Genomic DNA, 13,257 nt, shown 5'->3' on the forward strand with positions numbered 1-13,257 from the left:
TTGCTACTGATTATGATGATAATCTTGTTACTGATTATGATGCGAATCTTGTTACTGATTAAAATGCTGATCTTGTTACTAATTATAATGCTGATCTTGCTGCTCATTGTGATGCTGATGATGATGATCTTGCTACTGATTATGATGTTGATCTTGCTACTGATTATGATGCTGATTTTGCTGCTGCTGAAAATGATTATGTTGATTTTGCTAATGATGATGTTGACTGTGTTGCTACTGCTGAGATTGCTGCGAATGATAATTGTTGTGTTTAGTTTGTTGTCCGTCCCCTGCACCTCCAATGATAACGATTGGCTACGTACGGTGCAAAAGAAGTTCAACAAGTATATATTGATTTTGCTGCTGCCCATGCCGTGCTGCTGCTGATGATGCTGCGTATGTTGCTGATGATGATGATTTTGCTGATGAAATTGCTGCTGATGATGTTGATTTTGCTGCTGAGATTGCTGCTGATGATGCTGCTACGTCTGGGATTGCTGCTGATGATGCCGATGATGATGAGGATGATGCGGATTTTGCTGCTGCTGGATGCCGATGTTACTGCAGTTGCTGCTACTACTTTTGGGATTGCCGATGATGATGATGACGCTGCTGATGTGTCAATCACCCTCCCCCCAGCCACACCTCTAAGCGTCACGTGTTCTCTGCTGCTCCCCCCCCCGCGGGAGGGCGTCATGAGGGCCGTGCTCACGATGACCGTCACCTTCCTGGCCACGATGAACTCGCCCTTCCAGAGGTACCACCAAGACAGCGGCAGATGACCCACAGACTCACGCCCAGAGACCCACAGGCTCACGCCCAGAGACCCACAGACTCAGAGACCCACAAGACCCACAGACTCACGCCCAGAGACCCACAGACTCACGTCCAGAGACCCACAGACTCACGCCCAGAGACCCACAGACTCAGAGACCCACAGACTCACGCCCAGAGACCCACAGACTCACGCCCAGAGACCCACAGACTCACGCTCAGTGACCCACAGACTCACGCCCAGAGACCCACAGACTCACAGACCCACAGACACACGCCCAGAGACCCACAGACTCACAGACCCACAGACTCACGCCCAGAGACCCACAGACTCAGAGACCCGCAGACTCACGCCCAGTGACCCACAGACACACGCCCAGAGACCCACAGACTCAGAGACCCACAGACACACGCCCAGAGACCCACAGACTCAGAGACCCACAGACTCAGAGACCCACAGACTCACGCCCAGAAACCCACAGACACACGACCAGAGACCCACAGACTCAGAGACCCGCAGACTCATGCCCAGAGACCCACAGACTCACGCCCAGAGACCCACAGACTCAGAGACCCACAGACTCACACCCAGAGACCCACAGACTCACGCCCAGAGACCCACAGACTCACGCCCAGAGACCCACAGACTCAGAGACCCACAGACACACGCCCAGAGACCCACAGACTCAGAGACCCACAGACTCAGTGACCCACAGACACACGCCCAGAGACCCACAGACTCACGCCCAGAGACCCACAGACTCAGAGACCCACAGACTCACACCCAGAGACCCACAGACTCACGCCCAGAGACCCACAGACTCACGCCCAGAGACCCACAGACTCAGAGACCCACAGACACACGCCCAGAGACCCACAGACTCAGAGACCCACAGACTCACGCCCAGTGACCCACAGACTCACGCCCAGAGACCCACAGACACACGCCCAGTGACCCACAGACTCACGCCCAGTGACCCACAGACTCACGTCCAGAGACCCACAGACTCAGTGACCCACAGACTCACGCCCAGTGACCCACAGACTCACGTCCAGAGACCCACAGACTCAGAGACCCACAGACTCACGCCCAGTGACCCACAGACTCACGCCCAGAGACCCACAGACTCACGCCCAGTGACCCACAGACTCAGAGACCCACAGACTCACGCCCAGTGACCCACAGACTCAGAGACCCACAGACTCAGTGACCCACAGACACACGCCCAGAGACCCACAGACTCAAAGACCCACAGACTCAGAGACCCACAGACTCAGTGACCCACAGACTCACGCCCAGTGACCCACAGACTCAGAGACCCACAGACTCAGAGACCCACAGACTCAGTGACCCACAGACACACGCCCAGTGACCCACAGACTCACGCCCAGAGACCCACAGACTCAGAGACCCACAGACTCAGAGACCCACAGACTCACAGACCCACAGACTCACGCCCAGAGACCCACAGACCCACAGACTCACGCCCAGAGACCCACAGACTCACAGACCCACAAACTCACGCCCAGTGACCCACAGACTCACGCCCAGAGACCCACAGACTCAGAGACCCACAGACACACGCCCAGAGACCCACAGACTCAGAGACCCACAGACACACAGACACAGAGACCCACAGACTCAGAGACCCACAGACTCACGCTTGCTGGGTGTCTACAAAGCTGTGATCGACTCGCTGCTGTCACTTAACCTTTGTCCACCAAGGTGCTCCACGTGGTACATTATTGTAAGGGGCCGTCCATAAATGACGTCACGCGATTTTGGACGATTTTATACCCCCCCCCTTCGTCATACGACGTCACAAAAGGTAAGACCCCCCCCCTCAAATATGACGTCACAAAGCTGTGCCCCCCCCCATAAAAAAACACGCTTCAAATCGCTTGAAACTATTGTCATTGTAGTGCGTATTTAATGTGGCGCTGCACTCTGATATTGTAGGAGAAAACATTTATTAACAAAGTCTATTTAATTAAGTAGAACATGTTGTCCATGTTTATTTAAAGTTGCGCATTTTGATGTGACGTCACATTTCTCAAACCTCCCCCCCCGCTCGTCACACATCGTCACAAGTTTCTGTCCCCGCCCCCCCCCCCGCCAGGTGCGTGACGTCATTCATGTACGGCACCTAAGACTCAACACTGATAACCATAGACTCAACACTGCCACCCATAGACTCAACACTGACACCCATAGACTCAACACTGACACCCATAGACTCAACTCTGCCACCCATAGACTCAACACTGACACCCATAGACTCCACACTGATACCCATAGACTCCACACTGATACCCATAGACTCAACACTGACACCCATAGACTCCACACTGATACCCATAGACTCAACACTGACACCCATAGACTCCACACTGATACCCATAGACTCCACACTGATACCCATAGACTCAACACTGATACCCATAGACTCAACACTGATACCCATAGACTCAACACTGACACCCATAGACTCCACACTGATACCCATAGACTCAACACTGACACCCATAGACTCCACACTGATACCCATAGACTCCACACTGATACCCATAGACTCAACACTGATACCCATAGACTCAACACTGACACCCATAGACTCCACACTGATACCCATAGACTCAACACTGATACCCATAGACTCCACACTGATACCCATAGACTCAACACTGATACCCATAGACTCCACACTGATACCCATAGACTCAACACTGACACCCATAGACTCAACACTGATACCCATAGACTCAACACTGACACCCATAGACTCAACACTGATACCCATAGACTCAACACTGACACCCATAGACTCAACACTGACACCCATAGACTCAACACTGACACCCATAGACTCAACACTGATAACCGTAGACTCAACACTGACACCCATAGACTCAACACTGATAACCGTAGACTCAACACTGATACCCATAGACTCAACACTGATTACCATAGACTCAACACTGACACCCATAGACTCAACACTGACACCCATAGACTCAACAATGACACCCATAGACTCAACACTGCCACCCATAGACTCAACACTGATAACCATAGACTCAACACTGACACCCATAGACTCAACACTGACACCCATAGACTCAACACTGATACCCATAGACTCAACACTGACACCCATAGACTCAACACTGATACCCATAGACTCAACACTGATAACCATAGACTCAACACTGACACCTATAGACTCAACACTGACACCTATAGACTCAACACTGACACCCATAGACTCAACACTGACACCCATAGACTCAACACTGATAACCATAGACTCAACACTGACACCTATAGACTCAACACTGACACCTATAGACTCAACACTGACACCTATAGACTCAACACTGACACCCATAGACTCAACACTGACACCCATAGACTCATAACTGATACCCATAGACTCAACACTGCCACCCATAGACTCAACACTGATACCCATAGACTCAACACTGACACCTATAGACTCAACACTGACACCCATAGACTCAACACTGACACCCATAGACTCATAACTGATACCCATAGACTCAACACTGACACCCATAGACTCAACACTGCCACCCATAGACTCAACACTGATACCCATAGACTCAACACTGACACCTATAGACTCAACACTGACACCCATAGACTCAACACTGACACCCATAGACTCATAACTGATACCCATAGACTCAACACTGACACCAATAGACTCAACACTGCCCCCCATAGACTCATCACTGATAGCCATCAAACCCCCCCCGCTCGTCACACGACGTCACAAATTTCTGACCCCCCCTCCCCCCAGGTGCGTGACGTCATTCATGTACGGCACCTAAGACTCAACACTGATAACCATAGACTCAACACTGCCACCCATAGACTCAACACTGACACCCATAGACTCAACACTGACACCCATAGACTCAACACTGCCACCCATAGACTCAACACTGACACCCATAGACTCCACACTGATACCCATAGACTCCACACTGATACCCATAGACTCAACACTGATACCCATAGACTCAACACTGACACCCATAGACTCCACACTGATACCCATAGACTCAACACTGATACCCATAGACTCCACACTGATACCCATAGACTCAACACTGATACCCATAGACTCCACACTGATACCCATAGACTCAACACTGATACCCATAGACTCAACACTGACACCCATAGACTCCACACTGATACCCATAGACTCAACACTGACACCCATAGACTCCACACTGATACCCATAGACTCCACACTGATACCCATAGACTCAACACTGATACCCATAGACTCAACACTGACACCCATAGACTCCACACTGCTACCCATAGACTCAACACTGATACCCATAGACTCAACACTGACACCCATAGACTCCACACTGATACCCATAGACTCAACACTGATACCCATAGACTCAACACTGACACCCATAGACTCAACACTGACACCCATAGACTCAACAATGACACCCATAGACTCAACACTGCCACCCATAGACTCAACACTGATAACCATAGACTCAACACTGATAACCATAAACTCAACACTGCCACCCATAGACTCAACACTGATACCCATAGACTCAACACTGATACCCATAGACTCAACACTGACACCCATAGACTCAACACTGATACCCATAGACTCAACACTGACACCCATAGACTCAACACTGATACCCATAGACTCAACACTGATAACCATAGACTCAACACTGACACCTATAGACTCAACACTGACACCTATAGACTCAACACTGACACCCATAGACTCAACACTGACACCCATAGACTCAACACTGATAACCATAGACTCAACACTGACACCTATAGACTCAACACTGACACCTATAGACTCAACACTGACACCTATAGACTCAACACTGACACCCATAGACTCAACACTGACACCCATAGACTCATAACTGATACCCATAGACTCAACACTGCCACCCATAGACTCAACACTGACACCAATAGACTCAACACTGCCCCCCATAGACTCATCACTGATAGCCATCAAACCCCCCCCGCTCGTCACACGACGTCACAAATTTCTGACCCCCCCTCCCCCCAGGTGCGTGACGTCATTCATGTACGGCACCTAAGACTCAACACTGATAACCATAGACTCAACACTGCCACCCATAGACTCAACACTGACACCCATAGACTCAACACTGACACCCATAGACTCAACACTGCCACCCATAGACTCAACACTGACACCCATAGACTCCACACTGATACCCATAGACTCCACACTGATACCCATAGACTCAACACTGATACCCATAGACTCAACACTGACACCCATAGACTCCACACTGATACCCATAGACTCAACACTGATACCCATAGACTCCACACTGATACCCATAGACTCAACACTGATACCCATAGACTCCACACTGATACCCATAGACTCAACACTGATACCCATAGACTCAACACTGACACCCATAGACTCCACACTGATACCCATAGACTCAACACTGACACCCATAGACTCCACACTGATACCCATAGACTCCACACTGCTACCCATAGACTCAACACTGATACCCATAGACTCAACACTGACACCCATAGACTCCACACTGATACCCATAGACTCAACACTGATACCCATAGACTCCACACTGATACCCATAGACTCCACACTGCTACCCATAGACTCAACACTGATACCCATAGACTCAACACTGACACCCATAGACTCCACACTGATACCCATAGACTCAACACTGATACCCATAGACTCAACACTGACACCCATAGACTCAACACTGATACCCATAGACTCAACACTGACACCCATAGACTCAACACTGACACCCATAGACTCAACACTGACACCCATAGACTCAACACTGATAACCGTAGACTCAACACTGACACCCATAGACTCAACACTGATAACCGTAGACTCAACACTGATACCCATAGACTCAACACTGATTACCATAGACTCAACACTGACACCCATAGACTCAACACTGACACCCATAGACTCAACAATGACACCCATAGACTCAACACTGCCACCCATAGACTCAACACTGATACCCATAGACTCAACACTGATACCCATAGACTCAACACTGACACCCATAGACTCAACACTGATACCCATAGACTCAACACTGACACCCATAGACTCAACACTGATACCCATAGACTCAACACTGATAACCATAGACTCAACACTGACACCTATAGACTCAACACTGACACCCATAGACTCAACACTGATACCCATAGACTCAACACTGATAACCATAGACTCAACACTGACACCTATAGACTCAACACTGACACCTATAGACTCAACACTGACACCTATAGACTCAACACTGACACCCATAGACTCAACACTGACACCCATAGACTCATAACTGATACCCATAGACTCAACACTGCCACCCATAGACTCAACACTGATACCCATAGACTCAACACTGACACCTATAGACTCAACACTGACACCCATAGACTCAACACTGACACCCATAGACTCATAACTGATACCCATAGACTCAACACTGACACCCATAGACTCAACACTGCCACCCATAGACTCAACACTGACACCCATAGACTCATTACTGACACCCATAGACTCAACACTGACACCCATAGACTCAACACTGCCCCCCATAGACTCAACACTGCCCCCCATAGACCCAACACTGCCCCCCATAGACTCAACACTGATAGTCATCAAACCCCCCCCCCCCCCGTCGCTCGTCACACGACGTCACAAATTTCTGACCCCGCCCCCCCCCCCAGTTGCGTGACGTCATTCATGTACGGCACCTAAGACTGTGTTTTGTTTTAAGTTTTATATTTGTCACACGGCTCTCATCCTCCACCCCCCTCCCCCACACCACCACCCCGCACCTCCGATGAGCACGGTTGGTCCACTGTACCAGGGCCCCACGGGGCCCGCCGCGGGCGACATCAGCGGAGAGGAGCTCGCGATGGGACGATGGGGACCACAGCGAGAGAGAGATGTGGACGTCCTTGTGATCTCCTCCCCACCCCCCCCCACTCCCTACCTCCCTCCCTCTCGGCCATCCCCTCCTGCCCACAGTACGACTCATGCTCAGCACGCGACGGAGAACGCCACCCAATACGAATACTACGATTACGTTGAGGACGGCGACCCCGTCGTATTTGCGGGCCTGAATAGGAAAAACTTCGACTTTGTCCAGCAGCTCATTGACCAGAAGACCCACATCAAGGAGACCCGACCGCTCCATAATGGTGAGACCCCCCTCCCACCCGACCACCACCACCACCACCACTGCGAAACGTCTGGTGGATGTGGAAGAGCGGCACGCCCCATTCACCCTCGGCTCCACAAATGCATGGTCCGCACGTGGTTGAACAATAAAAGAATGAATGATCGCTCTTCGTGCAAGGGAGTCAAATTGGAGGATCTAAAAAACACACAAAGGTCGCGTTTGGTGCGATGTTGTTGGCGTTCTGAGCAACGTCCCTTCGTAGTGGCACAAGATATGGGCAAGGACTATGACCATTCTCAGACTTTTTGATTTAAAGCTGGTCGTGACTGCAGGGATTCATATTCTTGGTTCTTTCGGTAAAGTCACCACCACGTAGAAGGGAAACAATGAAATAACAGACTCTTCTCTCGCCCCTCCACGTCCCTTCGCCGATAGCCCTGTCGTGATCCCTAAGTACGTAACTATCGCAGTCACTCATTCCACTATACTTTGTAGCGTATGTTTATAATGGGGCCTTAAATATATAAAAAACACAAAATATTAAAACACAATTGTTTTTTACTTGCATAGTCAAGTAATTGTATTTTTTTTCATTTGCCAAACAACCGGAAAATACGACAAATCGCTCACCTTAAACACCCAGCCGTTGGTAAAAAATAAAAATCAAGGCAGTATAGTACTGTAGTAATAGAGCTAGTGCTGAATCACTGCACCGGACGATAGCTTGAAATCATTCAGTGCGGGGCCCTTGAAAGTGCGCTGCCCGTAGAATTTGTAGCTACTTGTGCTGCTAGGATCATCTGTGATGCGCACCGCCTTGTGAGCTATGCCAAGTGCTTAGAACGAAGGTGCTCTATTAATATAGACATTAGATTAGACTCAACACTGACACCCATAGACTCAACACTGACACCCATAGACTCAACACTGACACCCATAGACTCAACACTGATAACCATAGACTCAACACTGACACCCATAGACTCAACACTGATAACCATAGACAAAACACTGATACCCATAGACTCAACACTGACACCCATAGACTCAACACTGATACCCATAGACTCAACACTGCTACCCATAGACTCAATACTGATACCAATAGACTCAACACTGCTACCCATTGACTCAATACTGATACCCATAGACTCAATATTGATACCCATAGACTCAACACCGACACCCATAGACTCAACACTGATAACAATAGACTCAACACTGATACCCATAGACTCAATACGATACCCATAGACTCAACACTGATACCCATAGACTCAATACGATACCCATAGACTCAACACTGCTACCCATAGACTCAACACTGATACCCATAGACTCAACACTAATAACCATAGACTCAACACTGACACCTATAGACTCAACACTGACACCCATAGACTCAACACTGATACCCATAGACTCAACACTGATAACCATAGACTTAACACTGCTACCCATAGACTCAACACTGACACCCATAGACTCAACACTGACACCCATAGACTCAACACTGACACCCATAGACTCAACACTGATAACCATAGACTCAACACTGATACCCATAGACTCAAGATTGATACCCATAGACTCAACACTGACACCCATAGACTCAACACTGATACCCATAGACTCAATACGATACCCATAGACTCAACACTGATACCCATAGACTCAATACGATACTCATAGACTCAACACTGCTACCCATAGACTCAACACTGATACCCATAGACTCAATACGATACCCATAGACTCAACACTGACACCCATAGACTCAACACTGACACCCATAGACTCAACACTGATACCCATAGACTCAACACTGATACCCATAGACTCAATACGATACCCATAGACTCAACACTGCTACCCATAGACTCAACACTGATACCCATAGACTCAACACTGATACCCAGACTCAATACTCACCATAGACTCAACACTGATACCCATAGACTCAACACTGATACCCATAGACTCAACACTGATACCCATAGACTCAACACTGATTCCCAGACTCAATACTCACCATAGACTCAACACTGATACCCATAGACTCAACACTGATACCCAGACTCAATACTCACCATGGACTCAACACTGATACCCATAGACTCAACACTGATACCCATAGACTCAATACTCACCATAGACTCAACACTGATACCCATAGACTCAACACTGATAACCATAGACTTAACACTGACACCTATAGACTCAACACTGATACCCATAGACTCAACACTGATACCCAGACTCAATACTCACCATAGACTCAACACTGATACCCATAGACTCAACACTGATACCCAGACTCAATACTCACCATAGACTCAACACTGATACCCATAGACTCAACACTGCCCCTGTACACAAAGCGGTCCCCCCTCTCCTTAGCCTCCTTCCGCCCTCCAAGCCTCACCTCTTATCCATCGCCCATTCTGTTCCTTCCCCTCTACCCTCCACTCCTTCTTATCCCCCCCGACCCTTCCGTGATCCCCTGCGTACCCACTCTACCCGAGTGACCCTCTATCATGGTCACTCATTCCTCAATACCCTATACTGCACGCCCCCTGCCAGCAACATCATCCCGTTCTGTCTCACCGAAGCTATGGCAAGCACCTTGAGTGAAGAGGCTCTAAATTTTGATTTCAAGCTTTCGTGACTGCAGGGATTCATATTCTTGGTTCTTTCGGGAAAGTCACCACGTAGAAGGGAAACAATAAAATAAGAAAAAATATAAAACAATAAAATTCTCACGACGTTTCGACCGCAACACAAGCAATCATCATCAGGTGTGAAAACCACAACAAGAAAATATTTTTTTTATTATTTTCTTCTTTCCCTTCTACGTGACTTTACCGAAAGAACCAAGAATATGGAGAGGCTCTGTATATATAAATACAGTACTAGCTTTACTTCCCGGCTTCGCTCGGCACTTTGAATTCTTCTCTTGGATTAATTCACGGCCTACGCGGTTGGTGGGTGCGTGACGTCAGCAGGCACACTGCGTGACGCTGCCGCGTGCGGGTGACATCACAGATGTGACGTCACCGCTCACTTGCCGTGCAAAATATATCCATTATTGCGCCCCCCCCCCACCCCCCCCAAAAAATAAAAGTCTATTTTTATACTTTTTGCTTTGTGTACAGTCTGGAAGCTACCCACATGCCAAATTTCAAGTTTTTTGCATGTCGGGAAGTATGCTAAACATTCACAAATTTCCTTTTTTTTTCTATTAGGAATGAACATTGCCCCAAACTTATATATATATTTTACCAGGTAAGGCACACTGAGGTATGTATAGCTCTTTTTGCAGAAACGACCTGCCCACAAATGATAGCCCAGCGAATTGGCTCATCACGTGGCCACATCGACAGCCACAACCTAAAACGCTGTGGCGTTTCCTAAACGTGGAGACAAAGAGCGGAGGCCCCCAGAGAAAAATCCTCGCGACCACAGGAAGAGAGATTACACGGAAACTCCAAATACACAGCAGCAGCAGCAGCGGCAGGCGTCGGGGTTGCGATCGATCGAACCCACGACCTCCTGCAGACCGGGCGAGGTGGTTAACATCTCGTCAACGTGGCGCCCCGGTATTATGGGGTGCTACAATTGTTTTTTTTTTGAACACTTCTGAGAAATTTTAAACAATACCACGAGAAATGTCCGCCTGGAGGAGATTCCAGGCGCGTGTTTGACAATGACGGCGAGCAAGCGGCGACTGACTTTTTGAAGCCATTCATATTACATTTGTTATGATGTTACAGTGTATTATCCCTTGTTTTTTCCATTCAAAACGATAGCCCCCGTATAAGTGTTAATACTTTTTTGAAGTACCTTGTATTAGCGATGCACGGAGGCGTGGTGGTGCAGCGGTTAGCGCACCGCACTACAAACCTGGTGACCCGAGTTCCGTTCCCGCTCACGAACATAATAGCAGTGGAGAATATTAGACAGCCTCATCCGAGTACCTGGTGCAGTGTGTCACAACAATCAGCAGCAGTGGGGTCGGTGTAAATACAGACTTACCTCCTTCACGCGCTCAGGATGCGTTCATAGTTGTATGTTGAACTTCTTTCGCACCGTACGTAGCCAACCGTGCTAATAGATTATGCTGCAGATGATGATGCTGTTGCGGCTGTCTTTGTCGCTGCTGCTGCTGTGTTTGCTACTGCTGCTGCCCATGAGGATTCTGTTGCTGCTAATGATGATGTTTGTCTTTTAAGGCCTTGCCGTCAATGTCAATATCAGCATCTTCATCAGCAGCATCGGGCCCATAGATGAGACCAACATGGTGAGTGATGGCCGAGTTCCTAACGGAGGTCCTAACAGCGCTCCGAGTGACGCGAATGGCCAGGCAGCATAAGAGTCCACTTGCATCGCCTGGGGCTTGCTCAACACGGCCCGTGTCTCACACACAGAGACCCTCCACTCAGGCTACAAACTAACGTAGAGGCTCAGAGATACATAGACTCGCAGAAATACTCATCGGAGATACGTATGTAGAGCTTATTTCTCACCATGCGTAGCCAACCATGCTAATTGGAAATACAGACACTCAGAGATTCACAGAGACTGGGTGAAACGTGGGGTAAGCTTTGCCCAAATCTTAGCCTGCTGGCTTAACAACGTAATAACTAAAGTAACAGAGACTCAGACTCCAAGACACATAGACTTGCAGAAAAGTGGGCTAAGTGTTGCCCGATCCTGGCGAGCTGGCTCAACAAACTTAAGAAACTAACTAACAAGCGGTGGCGTATTTGCTGCTTGTTGCAAGGGCTCACAATTGCAGTCCACAGCCACACTGCTGGATAATACACGGTGGCTAGGAGACGTCTAATAACTCGCCTGGTATACAGGAGGTGGTGGGTTCGTTGTCTTTTTAAACAATAAAGCGTGTTTTCTTACACACTCAAGTGAGTTAAAGCAGCTGACATGCTGCGGCTGAGTTTATCATTTCGGAAACATTTTTTTTTAAATACATAGGGGAAAGGTGGTAAGGGATACAACTAATTGCCAACAGGGAAGGAATGGGAAGAGGGGGTGGGTCTAATAGTGCTGCTCTATACAATAAATACAAACATCGCTCGTCTTGGCGGTAATGGTCGAGGCAAAAACAGAATATATGCAGCATCAGGGCAGTCCATGCGCTCGTGATTGATGTTATGTGAACTCCTTATCAGTTCCCTACCTTAT

The 13,257-nt window shown here is 48.4% G+C and overlaps 1 protein-coding gene and 1 long non-coding RNA gene across 2 annotated transcripts in view; one reads left to right on the forward strand and one right to left on the reverse strand.

Annotated features, from left to right (window-relative positions):
• Window positions 1-13,257, reverse strand: part of LOC116957550 (uncharacterized) — a 453,026-nt gene that overhangs the window by 52,762 nt on the left and 387,007 nt on the right. The window lies entirely within an intron of this gene.
• Window positions 368-13,097, forward strand: LOC142907245 (uncharacterized). The gene is made up of 3 exons (XR_012930881.1): window positions 368-757; window positions 7,902-8,074; window positions 12,288-13,097. It is a non-coding gene; the product is annotated as an uncharacterized LOC142907245 (long non-coding RNA).

Source organism: Petromyzon marinus, chromosome 76 (assembly GCF_048934315.1).
Source record: "Petromyzon marinus isolate PM22_M1 ecotype Great Lakes invasive population chromosome 76, UKy_Petmar_22M1.pri1.0, whole genome shotgun sequence".
In the NCBI taxonomy this organism is placed as follows: domain Eukaryota; kingdom Metazoa; phylum Chordata; class Hyperoartia; order Petromyzontiformes; family Petromyzontidae; genus Petromyzon; species Petromyzon marinus.